General features: G+C 37.3%; 1 protein-coding gene and 1 pseudogene across 1 annotated transcript in view; one reads left to right on the top strand and one right to left on the bottom strand.

The window, feature by feature from the left end:
• LOC105223309 (polycomb protein PHO) overlaps positions 1-23,763 on the bottom strand; it is a 133,576-nt gene extending 109,813 nt beyond the window's left edge. Inside the window, exon 1 of the mRNA XM_049460186.1 lies at positions 23,606-23,763. The gene's annotated coding sequence lies outside the window, so the exon portion shown is untranslated. The remainder of the gene's footprint in view (positions 1-23,605) is intronic.
• On the top strand, positions 20,725-20,854 carry LOC125779844 (small nucleolar RNA U3; annotated as a pseudogene).
• Positions 23,764-24,381: the final 618 nt, after the last annotated feature.

Below are 24,381 nucleotides of genomic sequence, written 5' to 3'. Positions count from 1 at the left end.
GTGAGAATGATAGTATGTAAAGAATGTAATGACGTAAATAATGCAATGACATGCATAGTGTTAGTAAACGACTATCTTCAACAATATGCTTATATAATTATAAAAACTTCTGTTTTCATTCTTCAATATACTTTTATTAAATCAGACTTCGCATAAACAAATGATATTTCACTAGATATAAAATCATTAAAAAAAAAAAACGCATTCCAATCTTTTTATCACTCTTGAAATTAAATATAAATAAAGAAAAATATGTTTATGAAACTTTCATTGCACGCATACTTTATAACTCCCAACCATTAAGCATTATAGTTTTTATAATATGTATTGAAGTGCCCTGGAGACGATCAAATAATTGCGTCAAACACTTTAAGTGTGTTGGTGTCGTCGGCTCTCGTCGGCTACACGTACGCTACACCGACTTGTTGTCGGCTCTGTTTGATGAAAATCAAAAATTTTTGATATTTCTATTTGACGGAAGATAATTTGATCGTCTCCACTCATGTTTGACAAGCATGACTCATTTGCAGTGAAGACTTCAAGCGAAGAGGACGTACATACTTGCGGAAAAGTGAAGTGAAGCGAAAAAGAGTGCAGTGAAGAAGAAAAAAGTTAGGTGAAATAAGCGAAGTGAAATAATAATAAATAAATTAAGATAATAAAATAATTAAAGTAAAATAAAATAAAATAAAATAAATTAAAGTAAAATAAAATAAAATAAATAAACTAAAATAAAATAAAATCAAATAAATTAAGATAATAAAATAATTAAAGTAAAATCAAATAAATCATGCGTAAACTTATTACGCTGTTTGTACCAGTTTTTCATCCACTCCGCCTTCTTCTTTTTCAATTTTTTTTTTCATAAGAATTGCAGCACATGCCAATAAAAGATAATCATCATCCGACGATGACATGACGACCGTTCGCTAAGAGATCAAAAATAGACTGATGTTTGACGTGTTAATTTGAACGTTTGCGGGCAACACACGATTGAACATCACTAACACATATGCACTGTTTGACGCAATTATTTGATCGTCTCCAGGGCACTTTAAGAACAGCAAACTGTCAACAGAGCCTGGCGCTATTCTGTTACGTTTTTCAGTAATTAAGTTGCCAGCTAAAGAAAAAGATCTCTCCGCCGCTGCACTGCTGGCTGGGATTGCATGAATCTGCAATGCAAACTTTGATAAATCGAAACTGTGATCGCAGTTCGAACCAGTGATTGCGATCGCAGTTCGAATCAGTGATTGCGATCGCAGTTCGAAACTGTGATCGCAGTTCGAACCTGTGATTTACGATAGCAGTTCGAACCTGTGAATTACGATCACAATAGCAAATAGCAGAAAAGTAACAACCTTCTTCAGGGTATTGTATATATCGTATATGCTATTTTTCGTCATAGCGGTTTGAAGTTTTGAGTGTAACGTTCTTATAATTTTTAATAATGGCAGGAAATGTATCAAGGAAAAGAAGTGAAGTGTGATGTTTGAAGTGGTAGATGAAATATAATCAAAATGGAATATTTTAATTTGTTTTAATGAAATTTTTAATTTTACTTATTGTTAAAACCAAATTTGAAAGCTTTTTGTGATGAAAACAAGAATTGTAGCTAATTAATTTCAGAAAAAATGATGGAATAAAAAAATTACGCGTTTTTAATATTTTCCCAAAGATTAGGAAACTCGCTTTAATTATTTGGTCTTGAAAATATTAAAAGCGGGTATACTAAACAAACAAATTATCAACCACACTAATGGTAATTCCTTCTAAGAAATGTGTGAAACCATCATATCAACATATAAATGAACTATGCAATACGCTCTAAGTGTCAGGTAGCCGAACCACTCCAACATTTGCGAAAATGTAGTGAAAAGAAAGGCGGAAAAACTTGACTCGAGTTACAGGAGCCAAAAGAGAATTTGCCGCCAATAACGACAAGATGTTTTCGTCGTTCCCACGACAGTCGGGTCTACGTAAGTGGAGCAGATCAGGACTTTTACTCGGCCAAACAGTGTCAAATTGGCAGAATCTGCCGCTACAACAACAACAACGACGTTCGAACGTCGACTTAGTTGCGATCGCAATATCAATATAAAATCACAGTGATTTAAAAATAGCAATCACTGAAATCACAGTGATTTAAAAATCGCAATATCGCTCATCTCTAGTATTTACCGTGATTACTTTGCCACCACTCCATCAAATTAAAATTTTCAGTCATCTCTACCTCTTCTCTGCTATATCTCTCAACTTCATCTTCAGGCTTTTCTGTGGCTTGTGGGGCTGTTCGTTTAACCAAATAAGTGAAAAAGAATGTATCGCCTCCAGTTTTTTAACATAAAGAAGAAGAATGGCTTTGATCTATTTGGTTACTTTCATTGAAAGAAAAATGCGTTGTCAAAGTAGGTGAGAGGGCGGTTGGGCTTAAGAAATCGTTTCCCGCACATGTTGCTGAAGTTGGTGCTGATATTGCATTATTTTGAGTTTGAGAGATGCAAAAATTTTTTATATCATCCAAATCATTTGGCTGCATATTTATAGCAGGTGGGTATAAAAAAGTTGCAACCTTATGCCATATACTTAAATTGACAACCCATATTTTCTCAATTTTTTTTCTTATGTTCTCTTTTAAGACTGAAATTGCAGCTATATCACCATTATTAAATTCACAAATGTTTTTTATTTTTAAAATGGACGGAAGAAAGAGCATAGCGATGGAGAACTGCAAAGTTGTAATTTATTGAATACCGTTTCAAAATCTTTGCACATTGAAACCAAAACTTTAAGAATGGATACATTTACGTGTAACAATCGTTGGCTTTGCTCATTTCAAACCAATTGTCAATTATGGATTTAATCATTCTATAATTAGAATTCCACCGAGTAGGACATTGGGATTTCAATGAAGTGGGTAGAAGATGCTGTAAATTTGCTTTCTTAAAATATTTTTTACAAGAAGCTAACACATCTGTAAGCTCTTCTGTCTTCTCGAATGATTTGTCCAATACATTGGAAAATGGATGGCTACTGCAGTTAAGACGTATACTTTGTTTTAAAGCTTTAACCATGTTACTTCCTCTGTCAGTAATGAATTTAATTTGGCTCATATTTTGAACACCATATTCTTTAAACATACTGCTAAGTTTATTAAGAACATTGTCACCCGAAGAACTTTCAAAATTCATAGATTTCATTCCCAAAACCAAGTCGAAGAATTTCAAGTCTTTTTGGAAGTGGAAGGTAACTCCTAAAAACTTCCGCTTCACATAGTTGTCCGTCTACATGTCGATTGTGGCTGAAGCTCCACCGCTGCTCACAATATTATTTATTTCTTCTTTAAGTTCTTCTTTTTTTCATTTGCACATTTTTGAACATTGTGGGAAATTGTTGTTGCGCTCGGTAACAAATCCTCCACATCGACGTGTTCGCCATACAATGCACCTATCTTTATGAAGAATTTCACAAGTTTTATAAAGCCTGAGCCTTGCACAATCGAAAATGGTCGGCAGTCTTCAACAACCCAGGATGTAAACTTTTTTACAGCTTCATTCTTGTCTTCCACCGTGACGGTTCTTAATTCTTGCGATGTTTTAATATTTCTGCAGCATGGGTGACGAATTAGGTTAGACGTCTGACCATTGTAATATTTCAATACTTTTAAGCAAGTGCGGCAGTAAACAAAAGCTTCCAGTACAGTTCCATCCAGTTTCAAAATTTCTGATAAAATATTCCATACGAAACTTCGGCCTTTGCGCTTACCAGACAAGCTGTAACTGCCATTCGCAATTTTGCAACCAATAGAATCTTCTTTTTCGGCCATTATTTTCAATAAATATCATGTAATACGTATCATATAAAATTCTTAACATTCACAAAGCAAATTAATCAACTGTACTGACGATTACACATAAACAAAAAATGCTGAGCCTAAACTCAGAAACTCGAACATATTGATCCGCAAAACACCCGAACCCAAACAAACACGTATGAACGACACTCGAGTGTTGTGATCAACACGTTCGTCTGCGCACAGCCGCTAACGAGCAATCCTTCTGCTCGTTCAAAGAAAGCGATACAAGCCGGTTTTGGGTAAGTGTTCGAGTGTGCACGGAAATTGTGTGTCCGTTGCAGATCTCTGTTTGATACCAAATATATACGGATCATATATAAATTACTAGCTGTTACCCTGTGCACTTCGCTACACCTAAATCGATTAAAACTCTTAAGGGTTTTTACTTTGTGTTTTATTTATTGTTGTAAAACTGTTACTTATTTATAAAACATATTGGTATACAACATTTTTGGTTTGTCCACCTGGCGCGTAAATGAATAAGCACCTTGGTGTTCCTACTCTCGAGCATGCGACGAACAATTGGCCTTGGGAGAAGCACGGTTCTTCCAAATTGACGTCGCACACTTGAAACGTTTGCCCTTGCGATTTGTTGATATTCATCGCAAAGGCAAGACGTACTGGGAACTGCAAGCGCTAAATTCAAACGGCATGTCCGTTGGAATCATGGGAATGCGTGGTAAGAGTACAACTTCACCTGCTCCTTGCCATTTAGTATTGTTGCTTCAACCAAATTTGCCACAATTTTTTGACTGAAAGTCTTGTGCCATTACACAAAGTCGGTGGCTTCAGATTTCGTAGAAGTATAATGGGTGAACCGACTTTCAGGACCAAACGATGCGGTGGCAGACCGGGGGGATCCAAAGAATTCAGTTGGATAATTGACTACTTCATCTTGATTCAAAACGCTATTCAATCGATGTATATGTTGTAGCTTCTCCTGGCAGTTTTTCTTGAATGGCAAAATTGATTTCGTTGACGTGTACAACAATATTCGGAAATACACTTTCAATCAATTCTTCTTTCGATTGTAAAAGTGTACCTAAGTTGTTCGGCAATGTGATCAAACTGGTATCATCGATTGGTATTTTGCCTTCGCCAATGTCCAACAACTGCTTCGAAAACGCCGCTACGGATCGATCATTTTGCAATTGGACTCGCATGTTGATGGCAAGAGTCAGCCTTTGAAAATGTCTCCACAAAACTGACGATTTTAAACATGAGTTTATTTCGTCGGCAGGAGTTGATCGAGGAATGACTGGCAAAGTTTGCCGAAAATCGCCGGATAATAAGACTAATGCTCCACCAAAAAGTTGTTGCTTTTGTCGTAAATCTTGCATTGTTCTATTGAATGCTTGTAATGACTTTTTGTTAGCCATTGGGCACTCATCCCATAGAACTATTCCAGCTCCTCGCAAAACTTTTGCCATTGCTGAATTCCTCGATATGTTGCACGTTGGTGTTTCAACGACTTGGATGTTCAACGGTAATTTCAATGCAGAATGTGCTGTTCGGCCGCCATCAAGTAGAGTAGCAGCGATGCCTGACGAAGCAATTGCCAGCGCAATTTTCTGCTGTGACCGTATAGTTGCAAGAACCAAAGAGATCAGAAACGTTTTCCCTGTACCACCGGGCGCATCCGGAAAGTAGAATCCACCGGCGTTATTGTCAACCGCTCGTGTAATCTTATCATAAGCATTTTTCTGCTGAATATTCAATTTGGTAATGATAGCTTGTATGAAAGCACGCAATTCATTGCAATCGTATTGTTGTTCACGTTGAAGCTCATGGTCAGTGATGGATACTGAACGATTGGGCGCAGTTATGCCAAGTTGCGCTAATGCCTTATTCGCAATTGTAAGGCACAGATCTTCAACCAATATCAAAGCATCATTATACATTTGTAATGTATGTAAGTTAACAATAGTTAACGCACTGAAGCGCTCATGCTGCCAAAAATTGCAAGGCAAGCAGTCTGCATCGGTCACTTCATGCGCGACCAAATTATGTAAACAAAACAACATGCTGGGTTAGCTGTAGTAATTCGATCAGTTCGATACATGAGCGTGGGAAGTGCCTATGCAAGCAATAACGTCGAGCAAACGGCAGCAGCGACGGCGAAAGTAGTAAGCTAGCAATAAGCTTACAAATTATAAAATAAATCAGTTTTAGAATGAAACTCAAAGCGTGAATATCATTTTCAAAAAGTAGCTCTGGTAGTCGACAACACCGTCGCTGCCCCAAGGGAGTTAAAATAATAAAGTGAAAAGTAACTTGTCAATATCATCTTCAAAATAACTCTGGGTAGTCGACAACACCGTCGCTGCCCCAAAGGAGTCATAGAAGTAGAGTGAAAGTGACTTGTCAATATCATCTTCAATATATCTCTGGCTTGTCGACAACATCGTCGCAGCACCAAAGGAGTTATAACAAGAAGATTAAAAATAACTGGCGCCCAACCAGAGGAAACCCACGCAGAAAGGAACAAAGGAACACCACCACCACCACCATCACCTGGAGGCAGAGGAATCAAGAATAATGTAAGTGAAACTTTTTTTTCTCTTCGCCTTCTGTTTACAATTATATCAGTGAAAATTTGACAATTTAAGTGTGGTTAGTGTGATTGTAATAAATAAGATTGCATTTTGAACTCCTAGTTCCCATTTTTGTTTTTTTTGTGTGCACTTACGTCCGCTACCCGTTCGTGCCATCTTAACTACCTTGCATGAGCAAACTTGAGACTAGTAAAGTTTTGGACAGACTAGACAACCAACTTTTGACAAGCAAACGTCTCAGGCGCGAACAAGACATGAATGAACAACAACTGCAGGGTATTATCAATGCGGCCGTCAGCGCCGCACTACAAGTACAAAGGAAAGACTTTGAAACCAAGCTGGAGCAGCTTACAAACCAGCTTCAGGCCACGACTGTGGCAGCTGCTGAAATTAAGACTTATGAACCAATAAAAATCATAGACGGGGTAGAATGCCATGAAGGTCTGGATGCAGTTAAATCACTTCCAGAGTTCGATGGCTCACAGGAGCAATATGTCTCCTGGCGACAGGCAGCTATGGCCGCGTATGATATATTTAAAACTTACGTGGGTAGTTCAAAACACTACCAAGCTGTCCTCATAATTCGCAACAGAATTAGGGGATCGGCTGATGCAGTTTTAGCATCATTCAACACGGTCCTTAATTTCGACGCTATCATTAGCCGTTTAGATTTTACATACTCAGACAAGCGACCATTGCATCTGCTCGAACAAGAGCTAGCAACGCTAAGGCAAGGACAATTGACTATTATTCAATTTTATGAGGAGGTTGAGAAAAAACTCACACTTCTCACAAATAAAACCACAATAACGTTTGATACTGACCAGGCACGGTATATGAATGACAAGCATAGGGCCGATGCGCTGCGCGTATTCGTCTCTGGGTTAAGGAGAAACCTCACGGATGTTCTTTTTGCAGCCCAGCCTAAAGATTTGCCCTCGGCTCTTGCAATGGCCCAGTAAATAGAAGGAAATCACGATAGGCACGCATTTGCGGCCCAGTTTGCAAGATCGTTGGAGGAAAAAAACCTCAAACAACCTCAAAACCGATCTTATCAGAAGCAGTCTGACATTCATTACAGGACTGGAAAAAACCCTTATTTCACCAGGGAGCAAGGGGCTCGCCCTCCAAAGCGCGACCAAGTTGAGAAAATGGAAGTCGATCCATCCTCGAGGTTCCGTCAGAGCACTAACTTTCCAAACCAGAACAACCAGATTACGCATAACTCAAGCTTACCTATAGCACATCCCTCTGGCAATAGTCAACCACAAGGTGCGTTCAAGAGATCTGCGAATTCTCAAAGAACGTCGGACTACAGACGCCAGAGGATTAACCATTTGACGGAAAAAAGAGACGAAGTGTATGAAAAGCAGTACGATCAAGCCGCTTATGATGCAGCGGCAGAAATAGAAGCTGAAAATGAAGCTGAGTATGAAGAAGATGCGCTTAATTTTTTAGCGGAGAGTCCCTGCTACCGTTTATCCAACGAACAGTAGCAGGGAAATCGTTGAAATTCTTAATTGACACCGGGGCGTCAAAAAGTTATATAAAACCTAATATAAGCCTTTTATCCTCTGTCCCAGTACAGACCCCGTTTGTGGTTAAATCAATTCACGGATTTAACCAAATCGAGAGTAAAAGCTTCGTTACGATGTTTGGCATAAATAGCCCTTTTTTCCATTTACCCGGTCTCACAACTTTTGACGGCATAATTGGACTCGACCTATTGACACAGGCGGAAGCAACTATTGACCTCGCTTCAGAATTGATCCACTTTAAGGGAGGATCTGAAACTCTGACATTCCACAAATGTGCTCAAGTCAATTTCACAAAAATTGAAGACATAGAAGTTCAAGCTAACGTTCGTGCAGATTTTCTACAGATGATGACAAAGCATTTGAAGGCATTTGCCGACTCGAGCAAGTTACTCCCGTTTAACACCAATGTTATTGCCACCATTCGCACAGAGGACAGTGAACCAGTCTACTCCAAAATGTACCCATTCCCCATGGGAGCTGCTGACTTTGTGAGCCAAGAAATCAAGGATCTGCTTAAAAATGGCATCATTCGACCATCTAGGTCTCCATATAACAATCCTATATGGGTTGTCGGGAAAAAGGGCACAGACCTCACAGGAGCGCCTAATAAGCGGTTGGTGGTAGATTTCCGAAAATTAAACTCTAAAACCATCGCGGACAAGTACCCAATGCCGAGTATCAGTATGATTCTTTCAAACCTGGGAAAGGCCAAGTATTTCACCACCCTGGATTTGAAATCTGGATACCATCAAATTATGTTAGCAGAACACGATAGGGTAAAGACTTCCTTTTCAGTAAATGGAGGGAAGTATGAATTCTGCCGCTTGCCCTTTGGGCTAAAGAATGCTTCTAGCATTTTCCAGAGGGCCATAGATGATGTCCTGCGCGATATGATTGGTAAAACCTGCTATGTTTACGTCGATGACGTTATAGTGTTTTGCGAAAACGAAGAAGACCACGTACAACACGTTGGACAGGTACTAAAGAGCCTTTATGATGCCAATATGAGGGTGTCTAAGGAGAAATCACAGTTTTTTAAAGAAAGCGTAGAGTTTCTGGGATTTGTTGTTACGAAAGAGGGGACAAAAACTAGCCCAGACAAGGTCAGAGCAATCAGAGACTTTAAGCAACCAAGCAACTTGTTCGAGCTGAGATCCTTTATTGGTCTGGCGAGTTACTATAGGTGCTTTATAAAGGACTTCGCAGCAATAGCAAGACCCTTAACAAGCTTGTTAAAAGGGGAGAGCGGAAGAGTTAGCAAGTTCCGTTCAAAAACCATCCCGGTATCCTTTGATGAAATCCAGAAGACTGCGTTTGATAAGCTTAGAAATACTCTTGCTTCCGAAGATGTTATTCTTCATTACCCAGATTTTTCAAAACCATTCGACTTGACTACTGATGCCTCCTCAAGTGGAATAGGTGCAGTACTATCTCAGGGAAATAGACCCATAACAATGATCTCGAGGACGCTGAAGGATAGGGAGATAAACTGCGCGACAAACGAAAGGGAACTATTAGCTATCGTTTGGGCCTTGGACAGCCTCCGGCACTACATTTACGGTAAGAGTGACATACGAATTTATACAGATCATCAACCTCTAGTTTTCGCGGTCTCGGATAGGAACCCAAATTCCAAGATAAAACGTTGGAAAGCGCGAATTGAAGAGAGTGGCGCAAAGGTATTTTACAAACCTGGGAAAGAAAACTACGTTGCAGACGCATTATCTCGTCAAAGTATTAACGTTTTAGAAGAATCTGCGCAGTCCGATGCAGCAACAGCACATAGTGAAGTATCTTTAACTCATGTAATTGAGACTATCGATAAGCCCCTGAATTGCTTCAGGAATCAGATAGTTATAGAAGAGTCGTCTACCCCCACAAAACGGACATTTATCTTGTTTGGCACAAAGACTCGTCATCAGATCATCTTTAACGACTGGCTTAAATTGCTAGCGCTAGTGAAAGAAGTCGTAAAGCCGGACGTAGTAAATGCTTTACACTGCGACCTGCACGTTTTGGCACGCATTCAGGATGACTTGGTCAGAGTTTTCCCTGCCACCAAATTCTGGCACTGCAAGAATATGGTAACAGATGTTGTTAACAAAGACGAGCAAAAGGAGATAGTAACGATGGAGCATAATAGGGCACATAGAGCCGCCCAGGAGAATGTAAAGCAGATTCTACTCGATTATTATTTCCCAAAAATGGGAAAAATTGCGTCAGAAATTGTTGTAAACTGCAAAGTGTGTGGAAAGGCGAAGTATGATAGGCATCCAAAGATGCAAGAGATGGGTGTTACGCCTATACCTTCCCGTGTAGGAGAATTGATCCACATTGACATTTTTTCAACTGCAGGAAAACACTTTTTAACAGCCCTAGACAAGTTCTCCAAGTTTGCCTTGGTTCAGCCAGTGGCGTCACGCACTATCGCAGACGTAAAAGCGGGCATTTTGCAAATCATTAACATTTTTCCTAAAATAGAAACTGTGTACTGTGACAACGAACCTTCATTTAATTCAGATACAATTCGATCGTTGCTGAAAAACCAATACGACATCAACATAGTGAATGCGCCACCGTTGCACAGTACGTCAAACGGGCAAGTGGAAAGATTCCACAGCACCCTCGTGGAAATTGCCAGATGTCTAAAACTGCAAAGGCAGATACAAGACGTAGTTGAACTTTTTCTTCAGGCCGCCGTGGAATATAATAGAACGTTCCATTCAGTGACGGGCATGAAGCCGATTGAGGTTATCCATGCCAACTTAAACATGTTCCCGGATATTGCTACCAGACTAGAGAAAGCCCAACAAGAACAGTTGGAGCGGAGTAATGCCCACCGCCAAAATAGAATCTTCGAAGTTGGAGAAAAGGTCCTGGTAAAGTCCAACAAGAGACTAGGCGACAAGGTCACTCCACTGTACGTCGAGGAAAGGATAGACGCTGATCTAGGAACAACCGTTCTTATTAAAGGGAGGGTGGTCCACAAGGACAACCTCAAGTGAAACTCCTGACATAATACCTTTTTTTTGCATAGTTTTTATTTTTTTTTTAATTTCAGGCATACTCCCATCCTCGCTCTTTTGACTTGGGTTGCGCTGACGGCTTCCAAATTTACGGACTACTCGCACGCGGATTACATACCGATCCTGGACGGTACTGCAATAATTTGGAACGAGACGAGGTACATAAGGCACATATCAAATTTAACGGAATATGGACAGTACATACAAGAAACCACAGACTTGATTAGCGTCTTCCCACAATCACACATGAGGAAGATCCTAGAAGTAGACACCAGACATTTACGTACTTTATTATGGACATTAGGAGTACACCATAGGCATGCTCGGAGCCTAAACTTTTTGGGGTCCGCCCTGAAGGTAATAGCCGGCACGCCTGACTTCAATGACTTGCTACAAACAAGACTAACGGAGCAAGAGCTAATACGGTCAAACAATAGACAGATCGTCATTAATTCCAGAACTCAGGAACAGATTAACGCCCTCACGAATACGGTCAATAAAATTCTCAGTGTAAAAAAAAGGGAAGAAATAGATTCATCGCACCTCTATGAAACACTTTTGGCTAGAAACAGAATTTTAACACTTGAGATTCAAAATTTAATAATTGCAATCACACTGGCTAAATTTAATGCAATAAACCCTGCTATTATTGATGCAGATGATTTGGAGGCGGTTATGAAGGAGAGTTTCACAGGAGTTACAATAACCCAATTGTTTAGCATAGCTAGAGTTAAGGTTTTAGCAAGCAAGGAAATTGTAAGCTTTATTATCGGTTTTCCTAGACCTAAGTTATTATGTAAGAAGATTACTATTTTTCCTGTATCGCATGCTGGCCGTATATTGCATTTACCGGACAACATTATAGCTGACTGCGGAGGCAACATTACCGCTGTTATATCCTGTATTGATACACCAATGGTAACGTTCTGTAAAGAAGCCGAAACTGAAACTTGCGCACAAGGCCTACACTCTGGCGCTGTAGCACACTGTGCCACCAAGCCCAGCGACTTATCCCCCATTGTCGTCGTCGACGATGGTATAGTTTTGATAAACGATGCAATAGTCAAGGCTAGCATAGATGATGGCCCTGAGATGTTTATTAATGGCACTTATCTCGTTACATTCGAACGCACCGCTTTTATCAATGGCCCAAATACGTTACTCTCAATGGATACCCGAAGAGACTCCCACAACAGTCTGCCTCCGCACGGATCAACATAACTTCCCATCATACCCTACTAAGCCTACCATTTCTTCACAAGCTAAGTGAAGTAAACTTGCGGCACATCGCTGAATTACGCATACGAACGATTGCTGCACCACTGATAGCCGCAATAATTTGTGCCACGATCGCCGTAATGCTTGCTGCATCAATCATCTTACTAAAACGTAGGCGGCGAAGAGAAACTTCTAAGGCGGTGCGTCAAGTGATCGAAAGGTTGGGTATGGCCGAGGACGACCATGTTTTGAAGGAGGGAGTAGTTAACAATAGTTAACGCACTGAAGCGCTCATGCTGCCAAAAATTGCAAGGCAAGCAGTCTGCATCGGTCACTTCATGCGCGACCAAATTATGTAAACAAAACAACATGCTGGGTTAGCTGTAGTAATTCGATCAGTTCGATACATGAGCGTGGGAAGTGCCTATGCAAGCAATAACGTCGAGCAAACGGCAGCAGCGACGGCGAAAGTAGTAAGCTAGCAATAAGCTTACAAATTATAAAATAAATCAGTTTTAGAATGAAACTCAAAGCGTGAATATCATTTTCAAAAAGTAGCTCTGGTAGTCGACAACACCGTCGCTGCCCCAAGGGAGTTAAAATAATAAAGTGAAAAGTAACTTGTCAATATCATCTTCAAAATAACTCTGGGTAGTCGACAACACCGTCGCTGCCCCAAAGGAGTCATAGAAGTAGAGTGAAAGTGACTTGTCAATATCATCTTCAATATATCTCTGGCTTGTCGACAACACCGTCGCAGCACCAAAGGAGTTATAACAAGAAGATTAAAAATAACTTGTATATAGCAAGTCTGCTCGATTACGCGCCATTATTAATGAGTCCTCGGTCATGCAGGCTTTGTACTTATTCCACAGTTCTTGCGGATTTGACGGAAGGCATGTAGATATTATTATGGCGAATAGTACGCGTATTTGTTTTGGATGAGATGTGAGTGATGCGTCATGAAGTGCGGTGTCCCAATGCATATCATCTTCTAACAAATGCAATCGCTGACATGCTTCACGATACGTCGCACACAACTGACCGTTAACAGTTTTCAAATCATCAAATGATCTTGGTCCGCGCACGTTGACTAATAGTAGACGCAAATAGAAACATTCGGCGTTGTTCGGATGGATGGTGTAAATGCGTCCTATGGCATCAGTTTTACGGACATTTGGATAACCGTCAACACGCTCCCCTTGCTTTCGTCGTTGAAATGTTTTCGATGATGGATTCCAAGTGAAATATTGTGGTATTTCGGAATATAGCGATGTTCTTGCAAATTCGTCGTTTTCACACAACTCGAAAAAGGTAGTTAGTGTTGTCCGCGGTGGTCGTGCTGCGCTCTGTTGTACATTGTCTGCAGTGAAATAAACGCGTTGACCATTTTCGAGATGAACTGCCAAATGAAGAACAACGGGATGCCGGTCGTGTATTGGGAACGATAAAATGCGCCATACCGCTTCATTGCTGCTTATATAACGGCCCATTTGGTATTGCTGAATTTCATCTATTCTCTGATAACCACTCCGAAAACTGCTATATCACTGCCTTTATTTACGTATTTGCAGATGTATTTGATCGATTTGACAGAGTTGCAATATTCTACATTGATGTGCATCAACGTCTTGATACCGAACTTTTATGACCGTTGAATTACCGCCATCTTCAGCGGATCGACGCCGATATAATGGATATCCGTCATTTCCAGTGATTGTATCATCAACCAAAGCTCTAGGATAGCGCTTTGAACACTTATTGTCAATCATGCATGGTGACGTTGGATTAATAGCGCCGCAAGGGCCGTGGATCATGTTTTTTGTTACAACGTTGAACAATTGTGGGTCGATTGCTTCATCTGGAATTTCCGCTGAGATGATTTTATCAATCTGATCTGGTCGTATTTTTTCGAACTAACCAAATCAAGATGTGTGCATGCGGTAATCCTCTTTTCTGCCATTTGATCGAGTACATCCAGCATCGAACTTCTCCAAAAACACGACGTTTCACAATTAAATCCATCATTGCTTTTTGCTTTTTCCTGAATACACGTGCTGTTAAATCGTGACGATCAGTTGTTGATTGACCGGGGAACAAATGGCATTTGATGTCATTCCACTTGGGATTGCACGTGAACGTTATGAACAAATCCGGACTGCCGTAATGGCGCACATACGACATCGGATCTTGCGTATACTCGTGCATATGGCGCGGACTGCCGATGTATGTGGCTGGCAATATTGTCAGACGTCCAATGCTATTCACATTTGCATCATTCATCACGGCATCTCTCAAATGGATGTACTCTTCAGAACGCAATTTCGCTTGGTTGAATCGAATAAAGTGGACACGTTCGGTCTCGATCTTCGCATACATATCAACTAAATACTGATGGAAAAGCTTGCGACATTTCAGGATGCAGTTGTCTTCTTGCACTGGGTTTTTTGGTGTTTCTTTGGCTATAAATGAACAATACACAAAATATTGAATCGTAAGTAACATTTCTTCGATTCATCAATCGCATATTGATGTGATAGCCGTCATCATCTCTCCAGAATAATATCGGATACTGTAATGCATTATAACTACGTTGTAGCTCGGAAACACGCTGAAGTTGTTTCGTTGATGTGATAGCCGTCATCATCTCTCCAGAATAATATCGGATACTGTAATGCATTATAACTACGTTGTAGCTCGGAAACACGCTGAAGTTGTTCGTTTCTACGGTGCAGTACAATATCTCGCGATTCAAACTGTTCGCCAACAATGACGATTACCAACTCATCGATTGTTGGTGCGTTGAATCGTCTGGCATGCTGCCCCATCGGCATTTTGTCTGCTCTGATGACGATTCGATGGTTATCAGACGGCATGCGGTCCAATGCGATTTTGAACAATCGAATCAATTCAGGAAAAAACGATCAACATGCGATGTCAATGTTTTTTTTTTATTAATTGTAAACATCTGCCAGTTGTTTCTGTTTATTAGTAAAAAGATTTGACAGGACTGCCAATCTATCGGCAAAACATTATTTCAGGAGAATTTGTATAGGCGGGATGTATCATTTTTTTTTGTGCAAAACGTGCAATGATACACCCATTAAATTTCTTATGTGCACCCTCCAAACTGACCCCAATCACCCCTGAAAATTTCATTGAAATCGGGCAAGCCGTCTAGGAGGAGTATGCGAACAGGAAGTTTTGTCACTTAATTTTATATATGTATATAGATATGCCGAGTCGGTTGCGCATAGGAAATAAACGAATCTGTAGGCATAAATTTGTTTACATTGGAATTAGCATTATTTTTCTCATTTAACACTGAAAATGCTCAATTCTGCTATTTTCGTGGTGAAACCCGCTTATAATTTGTCTGTGGTGAAATTCTTCCATCTCTGCCGAGTTAGCCAAAAATATTTTTACGATCTTTGTGCCGTGAACCTTCTCTATGATAAACGTTCTCTGTTCTTAGGTTAACAAAAAAATTAATTCTAAATAGTTTTTTAATGCATTAATTACAAAAATGCGTTACAGTTCCACGAAAGTCTTGAGATATATACATTAAACCTTAAAACACTGGGGCATACCCCTTTAAAAATTTGTTTACGCACGAATTCCTTCTTTATTGTGATACTGATTTTCGATTTTCAACGTGTCGTCAGTATCAATTACTTTTAAAACCTGAACTTATATCTCTCGTTTGAATAATATTTGAAAAATATGATCTGGTTAATGCCTTTTTCCGACAAAAAATTTGAAGTGATTAAATTACGTTTAAACTATTCGTTAGTCTAGACTCTCCTTATTACCGTTGGAGATTTGTAAACCATATTCGTATTTCTTAATACATGATATTACATCTAATATATTAATTTTTGTCGCTCTGGCAAATGCCCCAATAACAAAACAAATATTCGTAGAAATACGTATTTACACGCAACAGGGGCAAAATTCAGGTGGAAAGCAGTAGTCGGCATGAGAGGAATTGCGTTCGTGTAAGTGAGCGCAAAATTAAAGGCACTCTGTATTAACTGTTACCTTAAATTTGGCGAATCTTTTTCATTCTTGATTAAACAAGTAGTAGTATTAAAAATATTGTACAATTAATATAAATATATTGGACCCCAAACGTTTAAATTGTATTGTCTTTAACTAACCTGAAACACAAATTGTAAATCGTAACACCATAAAACATTTATTATGACAAAATAATTCGTACAGGGCACGTTTTCCTTAGCGGCAGGGCCATGCGCGATGTTATCTCTAAAACTCTGTGTGAATGGCTCTTGATGGTTTGATTAGAAAACTACTGATTAAAACTAATTAGAAAATTATAGCATAGATTGTAGTAAAAACAGAGAACGTTTATCATAGAGAAGGTTCACGTTTCAGATATCGTAACTTTTCGCAGAGGTTCTCGGCAGAGATGAGGGAGTTTCACCACAGCCAAATTATAAGCGTGTTTCACCAGAGTTTTGCATCAGGGGACACGAAAATAGCAGAATTGAGCATTTTCAGTGTTAAATGAGAAAAATAATGATAACTCCAATGTTAAGCAATGCATACATATTCGCTTATTTACTATGCGCAAACGACTTTACATATAATTATAGATGATCGGTATATAGTTGATATCAAAGAACATAAGTATATATATACTATATGCATTTTATATAGGATTCATATATTTATGTACATATATGAATATATATGTATTTGATTTGGTCATTAAAAGTTTCGATATTACGTTATACTACATATGTTCGGACCGACAACGAAAACATGTTTTCGTGGGAAAAACTGGTTTTCGCACGAAAACTTGTGTTTTCGTCCATGTACAATCTGTCAAACGAAAACACAGTTTTCGCTGAAAACTACTTGTAAACTTTCATTCCACTCATTATAATCGTTGCCTGCTCTAGTTTAACCGATGTTTTTGAAAGACATGTTTTGCCGGCCCTAAATTGTCACTTAATATTTGTTTACATTCCATATACAAAATCAGCTGTCGCTTGATATTCTCATATCAGGGGGATATTCTTGCTCTTGCAAAACCTTGCACCGTGCAAAAATTGCAGAATTTTCCTCTTGGTGCAACGGCAGAAAATTATTTGCAATGGCTATAAAATATGTCAGACCAAAATCCGTGTTTATTTTCGTACCGTCATATATCACTAGATTCTGCAATGGGTGCTCTCTTGGCCTTGCATATTTCGGTATAGGATTTTTGCATTTTGTGTCATCGTGCAATCTTGCAAGAGCCAGAGAATGACGCTATTGATAGTTGTCAGTGAAAACTCATCGGAAACACACATTGTCGGTCCGAACGGCTTAGATTCCACAACATACAAATGTGTTTTCAAAATGTTTTCAATGTCGGTCCGAACATAGTATTAAAAGACCAAGCGGGCGCACATTTGCCCATATATGTATAATTATGTGTGCATGTAAACAAATATATAATAGAATCACATGCAAATTGTTTGTAAATTTGTCTACTATATATGCAACATACATATGTTTGTAAACATGTACACTCAAAGCTTCATGCGAAAACAACTAATGGCGAAGCTCACGTTTTTTGCTTTCATGTCAAAGAGTCAATCTGTCGAAGAACCGACGCGATATCGATGTCAAAGCGTCATATCATTGTGTTGTTGGTAGAAAATCCGAGTTGTGCGGAAAAAATAAGCGAACGATCGCCGATTGTCACCGCTCCCCTTGCCTCTCTAACAGCTTTACCAACAAACTTGCGTAAATATGTATGAGCGTGACATATCGACGCAGATTTTTGTGAGCCACGGAAAAATATTTTAGAATTGACAAATATTATAAATCGACAACAGCTATGTTGCCACTTTTCTCACTTCTTTCTGTGAAGAAGCATCAGAAAGTTGTTCAGCTTATGATTTTTAGCTTTTGCCATCGTCGCAAAAAGACGCTTGTAGGCAAAGACATGCTCGGAGAGACGTAATGGTGTTTGTTTTATGAATGAAGCAAGTTTGCCTGTTGAAAGCGTTCATGAATGAAAATGTTGTTTTTGTTTGTTTTTCAACAAATTTTGGTATCAACTGTTTGGCTGCCACATTGACTTGTGACGCTGCATATGCTATTTGAGACAATTGTTGCTTTTGTAGAACAATGTTTGTAGTTTCTGTGGGCGACATATTTACATATGTACGCATATGGTTAAGTAGGTTTGCGTATGCATAATTTGTGTGCCAATGCCATACGCCAGGGATGGGCATATTAGCCATCAGTGGCATTTTGCCCGTGCGGGCACGAGTGCACATTTTGAGGGCTAGGTGAGGGGATCATCGCGGGCAAACATGAAGAGGGAAGTGAGCGCAATGTATTTTACCACTCCATATTTACAAATGAGAGCAACGTCTTTTCCCACACCATGTTTACAAATGAGTCGCACGAATATATGAGAAGTTGCACTGTGGGTAATAATTATAAAATTGCCTAACAATTTTAAATTTCTTTGTAACTACTATAAATTTATAAAATGTAAGACAAATAACAAAAAGTATAATAAATATTTGATTTTAGTAATCATTTTTTTCTAATATGTCTTTCTACCAGCATTTAATTTTGTTTATTTGAAATAATAAATTATATGTTTGGTTTAATCTCATTTGCTATAGCTACACGCATTATTGTACCAAAATTTAAATCAGATAACCTACTTCTTATTTTAGATATAATTTTCGAAGCAAAAAGTTTCAAACTAGGTTATTTCTTTAAACTTCCCTATAAAAAGTAATTTCAGTAATAAATTCAATTTATGAACCACTGTTTCTTCAAACACATATGACCAAATGAATCTTATGAGAGCGCAATGTAAATAATTACCCAACAACCCTTCTACCACCCGCCAATCGTAGAATTTTCTACGACATTACATTTTCCTCAGGGTTGCCAGGCTCGATATACTGTAGTAATTATAAAAATTGTCTTAAATATATTTGAAATTTTCTTAAAATCGAATGCTATTATTTACAAATATATAAACTAATTTTAATAGTTTGATTTCAGTTTTGATATTTTATATTATGAAAAATTATAATTGAAAACTTAGATGTGTACAAAACTACATATGCGTATTGAATAATGGCAACATTGTTCGAATGAAAACGAGAACAAAACGCTTGCCGCTCGTAGCGAAGTGAGAAGATGTTTATGCCATTAGCGTTTGTATCAGAGATAAAGAGATGTTTAACTCTTCTCTCACTGGAAGTTTGCTAAACGTCAAAACCTACTGAACTTTGACAGCTAATCGAGTTCAGTAGGTTTTGACGTCTATCAATTGGAAACGAGGGATGGCCAGATTGAAATCTTACCAAAAAAATATGTAAACGGAGGGATTTGTTGCATCGTTTAAGACCACTTATAAAAATGAAAAACAATGAAAATTAAATAAATTTGTGAAATTTAAAGGTATTTGATGAAAGGTTTTGTAATTTGAAGCATCATAGTGTTGTTTTCAATGGAAAATGATTAAAAACATTTAATGATTGAGAGCTAAGAAGATTAAATCCTTTTATTGGGTATTGAAAGGTCAAAATTCAGTTCTTCTAATTACTTTAAAAAGATTTTAATAGTTTCTCCATATATTAAATAACAACTACATAGTAATTTTTATTCGTACTAAATGTTGTGTGTTTTAATTTAAAATGCCCAAAAATTCTTATTATGTTCGATTTGGCCATAATGGAAAATGTTATAAAAAACGCTTATTTTGAGGCGCTCTCACACTGGAATAAGTTTAACATCCCTTTATCCCTGGTTTGTATTCTATTTGTGTGCTTAGCTTATGATGCCATACCGCGCAAATACATATATTTTTATTTGATGATTTCTTTTATTTTTGAAAATATGTGTTCCCTTTCTATAGCGTATATTATTATTTTAATACATTTCCAGAGGCAACTTAACTTTTTAAAATCTAACAAAACAATTATGGAAAAAACCTCAAATCTTTGAATATTTTGATAAAACAACCAAACTGAAAATATCACAAATCATATATTTATATAAGCATTTTCATTAAATGGAACTGCAATATGTTTAAACACAATATATAATGGTCTTATGTATCTTTTTTGAAGTTATACTTCTTATATGACGCCGGAAAAGGTTGCGATAGATTCTGGTTGCGCAACATTCCATATAAAAGTAACGCAAAGTTGCGCAACCTCGCTCCATCCATATGACCTTGTCTGCGAAGATGTGCGTGCAGCAAGCGAAGCGGTGACAATCGGCGATCGTTTGTTCGTTTCTTTCGGCACAGCTCGGCCGACACAACAACACAACACAATGTTCCATGCTTATGCTGTTGTTGTTTTTGTATAACAATGTTTCAATTTTTGGTTGGTGACATATTCACATGTGTGCGCATATGTATGTTTGTATGCTTGTGCATTATTGAAGTTATACTTCTTTTTCTTTCGTTTGTCTTTCATTTCTGCGAATTCTCAACTATTTTACGTATGTTTTGGTTGAAATACTCTGCGTTGGCCTTTCAGAATCACACAGAATCATTTCTGTGGTTTTTGAAACTGACCCACGAGGACGAGGTATATGGTTTTATCTGGGAGCGTGAGATTTAAGAAAATCGCTCGCTTACAAGGGATAAAATGACTTCTGAGTGGCGATTTTAATGAATAAATTCACAGAATCATTTCTGTGCTTTTGGAAATCTATACTAATAAATATTAGTTTCTTACTAATAGAAAATAAATTTATCACAGCAATATACATAAACATATACATAATATTGCTGTGATAAATTTAATTTCTATTAGTAAGCAAAAAATTAAAAATAAATTTATTAAGACTATACTTCTCAGGGCATCACAGCAATGTTATGTATATGTATATACATATTATGTATATGTATATTGCTGTGATAAATTTATTGCGAAAGCAAATGTTCTACAAAGTATGTATATTTCTATACTTAAACAAAATTATTAGAACCATCGTATGTTTCTTGCATTCATAACCACATCATACTTAAGTCAGCGCAACCTAATTGTCAATGGTGGTGTTGGTGGTAAGCGCTTGGAAGGTCAAGATGCTAACACAGGTCCCAGGTTCGAATCCCGACAGAATAAATTTTTAATTTTTTGCTTTTAACATCGTATACTATAAAAATAAATATTTTTCTTTATTTTAATTTCTATTAGTAAGAAAAATATTTATTTGTATAGTATACGATGTTAAAAGGCATACATCTTCTATCCTATCTTGTGTATCTGCACATGCTCATATGAGAGTATGTATACGCATGTGCGCGCATTGACTTGCATGTTCGTACATTCATATATACTTATATCTACATATATTTGCATACATTGCCGAACAAATAAATCACAAGCATACAAACATACATATGCGTACACATATGAATATGTCACCAACAAAAAATTGATCTTCACAAGTCAATCCGGCAGCCAAATTGGCGAAGAACAAAAGAGAGATGATTACGCTGCATATTCTCTTCCGCAACGAAGAGACGGAACTACTTTCTGAGTCAAAATTCATTCATTTAGACTTTGCTTTATTCTTCATTTTATGTGCATAATAAATTTATAAAATGTGAATTTAAGTTTTCTAGTTTTCTTTCATACAAAATGATATGCATTTCTGAATATCACTAAGAAGTATAACTTCATCCGCGCGTAGGGACTCCACGCACCTTTTTTTTTTATATATTTATGCAGATATGCATATGCGTATAAAAGCCCACAACTTGATAAAAGTTTTCCCAATTGTAACTAAAATGAATTTTTACGACTGGCATCACCACCAGTGACTGATCTATCACATGTACAGTGGTTTGAACAAAATAGGAAGAACCATAAGGTGTTGTGAAGATTTAAAATATTATTAAATAAAATTGTTTTTAGATACAAGTATAACATATATATATTTTTTCCTAACAATGATTAGAATTTTCAGCATCCAAAAGTAAATTGAAACAGATATTAATGCGAATCTCTGAAACGTGCAAATTATGTTTACCTCTTTTTGTTCGCACAACTGTACAATTCCGATATGAAGTAAACTTCCACTCTTAAATTTGTGTACAATGGCAGTATTGCCATGGATAATATGATACGAGACTTTCGCATTGGCTCTCATTTTTTCCTCAAACGCGTTCCCTGATTATTTGACAGCCAAGGAGATCAGGGAATTTTTGACAGTTGATTTCAGAAAAGGCGGGATGCCAGAAGTAAAGCGCTATAATTACTTGACGATATTAGTGTGAAATGAAATTTCATTGAACTGTGCGAACATATTTTGGCAAAATAAATGTTTATGTAAATTTGTTAATGATTTTGCATTTTAGCTTTTATATATGTATGCATTTTCAAAGTGTTTTACTTAGTGTTTTGTATAATTTATTACATACTCAATATAATTTTTTTCAGCAGTGGCATCATTGACAAATGTTATAAAAAATGCGAGTTTTGACAGCTCTCTCTCGAATCAAAGAGTTTCGTATCATATTATCCATGGTATTGCTGCAACCACTCTGCGATGAACATCAAGTTACGGAGGAATGTAATTGATTTTTTTCGCAACTTTTCGCAACTTGTTATGCCCTTCTCTCCGTCAACTGATATTCCCCTCATCTAGCCCTCGTGCGCACTTTGCTAACTTTGCGGGCTAAAAATGTGCCCATCCCTGCCATACGCACATATTTTTGTATGTACATATGAGTACATGTTTATCAGTAATAACAGCGATAATATGATTTGAATTCGCTAAAGCGAATATGGTCATGATACATGTGAATACAACCGTGCAATTCTGTACCGTGATACAGTCTCAAGTCTCTAAATTTGAGATTTTACGTTAGAGACAATTTTTGAGACTTGAGACGATTTTGCTATTCTGTAAGTGACAGTCACAAAATTTATTACATTTCATTATTCAGAGATGTTTTTACACTTGAATGAAAATAAATATGTCGATAACCAATATTAAATTTTTTATAACATCGTCAAAAAACATAATTATCAATAAAAATAAAAATATATGTTGACTTTGTTTCATAATATTTACGAAATTTATTTAAAATTGATTTATTTTTAACCTTTTCGTGTTTGAGTTGCTTACAAAATATAAAAAAACGACAATCGATTAATAGGTATGATGATCTCTAATCAGTATATTCAAAATGGCAGCAAGAGTTCTTTTTAGTTTGTGACCTGCTAACTATCAGGTCTCAAATTTGAGTCAATATTTTGAGACTAACGCTAAAGACTGTTTAGTGAATAGTAACTAGTCACAAGTTGAGACTTTACCTCAAAATGTCTCAAATAGAGACTAGAGACTGGTTACAGAATCTCGCTATAAGTTTTGGATAGTAAATGATAGGATTTATGTACTTACATTTATCGCTATTATAATATCTTCAGTTTTTAGTATATTATGATAGTTTGTTATATACATATGTAATAAAGTATACACATAGGTATGAATGTATCAAATACAAGAAATAATTAAAAAATAGGCCTTATTTTCACATTAACTACGAATATTGCTTTGAAAAAGTAATTTAATTCAAGTGTATTCAATTGCACCTGTATTTATAAACGTGCACAAAAAGAATTCATATGAATACACATAGTCTGCATGTTACTCGCCTATTACACACGGCAACTTTTGTTGCGGTAACTCTTGGTTTATAGGCGAGGGGGCGACGAGGAGAGGAGAATCGCGCCGAGTTTCCAGTGTTCAGCAACTCGCTTTGTGTTCTTATTCGTAGCAATTCGCTGCGACGTTTTTCGGCATTCGTGTTCTTTCTTTCGTAGTACATAGTTGCATTTGCGTATATGTTTTTGAAATTAATATTTTGAATATATTTAAAAAATTTAATTTCATCTTTTGGTAAGTAATTTGCAAATATGTATACAAATATATGTACATAATATAATGTAAATATTTTAGAAAATGGAGTATGACGAAAAAATCTAATTAATTAAAGATATTGTGAAATGTATGGAGAAAGCCATACAAATTGATTCAGACGATAGTGAAAAGGGTGATATATGTGAAACTCTGTCATATAATCTTTGTTTTAATTTTGAATTATAAATAAAATGTATTTCTTAATTGACAGAACTGATTAATATATGTGATAGAGTGGCCCAAATACATATAAGGAA

This window comes from Bactrocera dorsalis, chromosome 6, assembly GCF_023373825.1.
Source record: "Bactrocera dorsalis isolate Fly_Bdor chromosome 6, ASM2337382v1, whole genome shotgun sequence".
NCBI lineage: Eukaryota > Metazoa > Arthropoda > Insecta > Diptera > Tephritidae > Bactrocera > Bactrocera dorsalis.
Note: the sequence above shows the minus strand (reverse complement) of the source record. Positions and strands in the feature narration are given on the sequence as shown.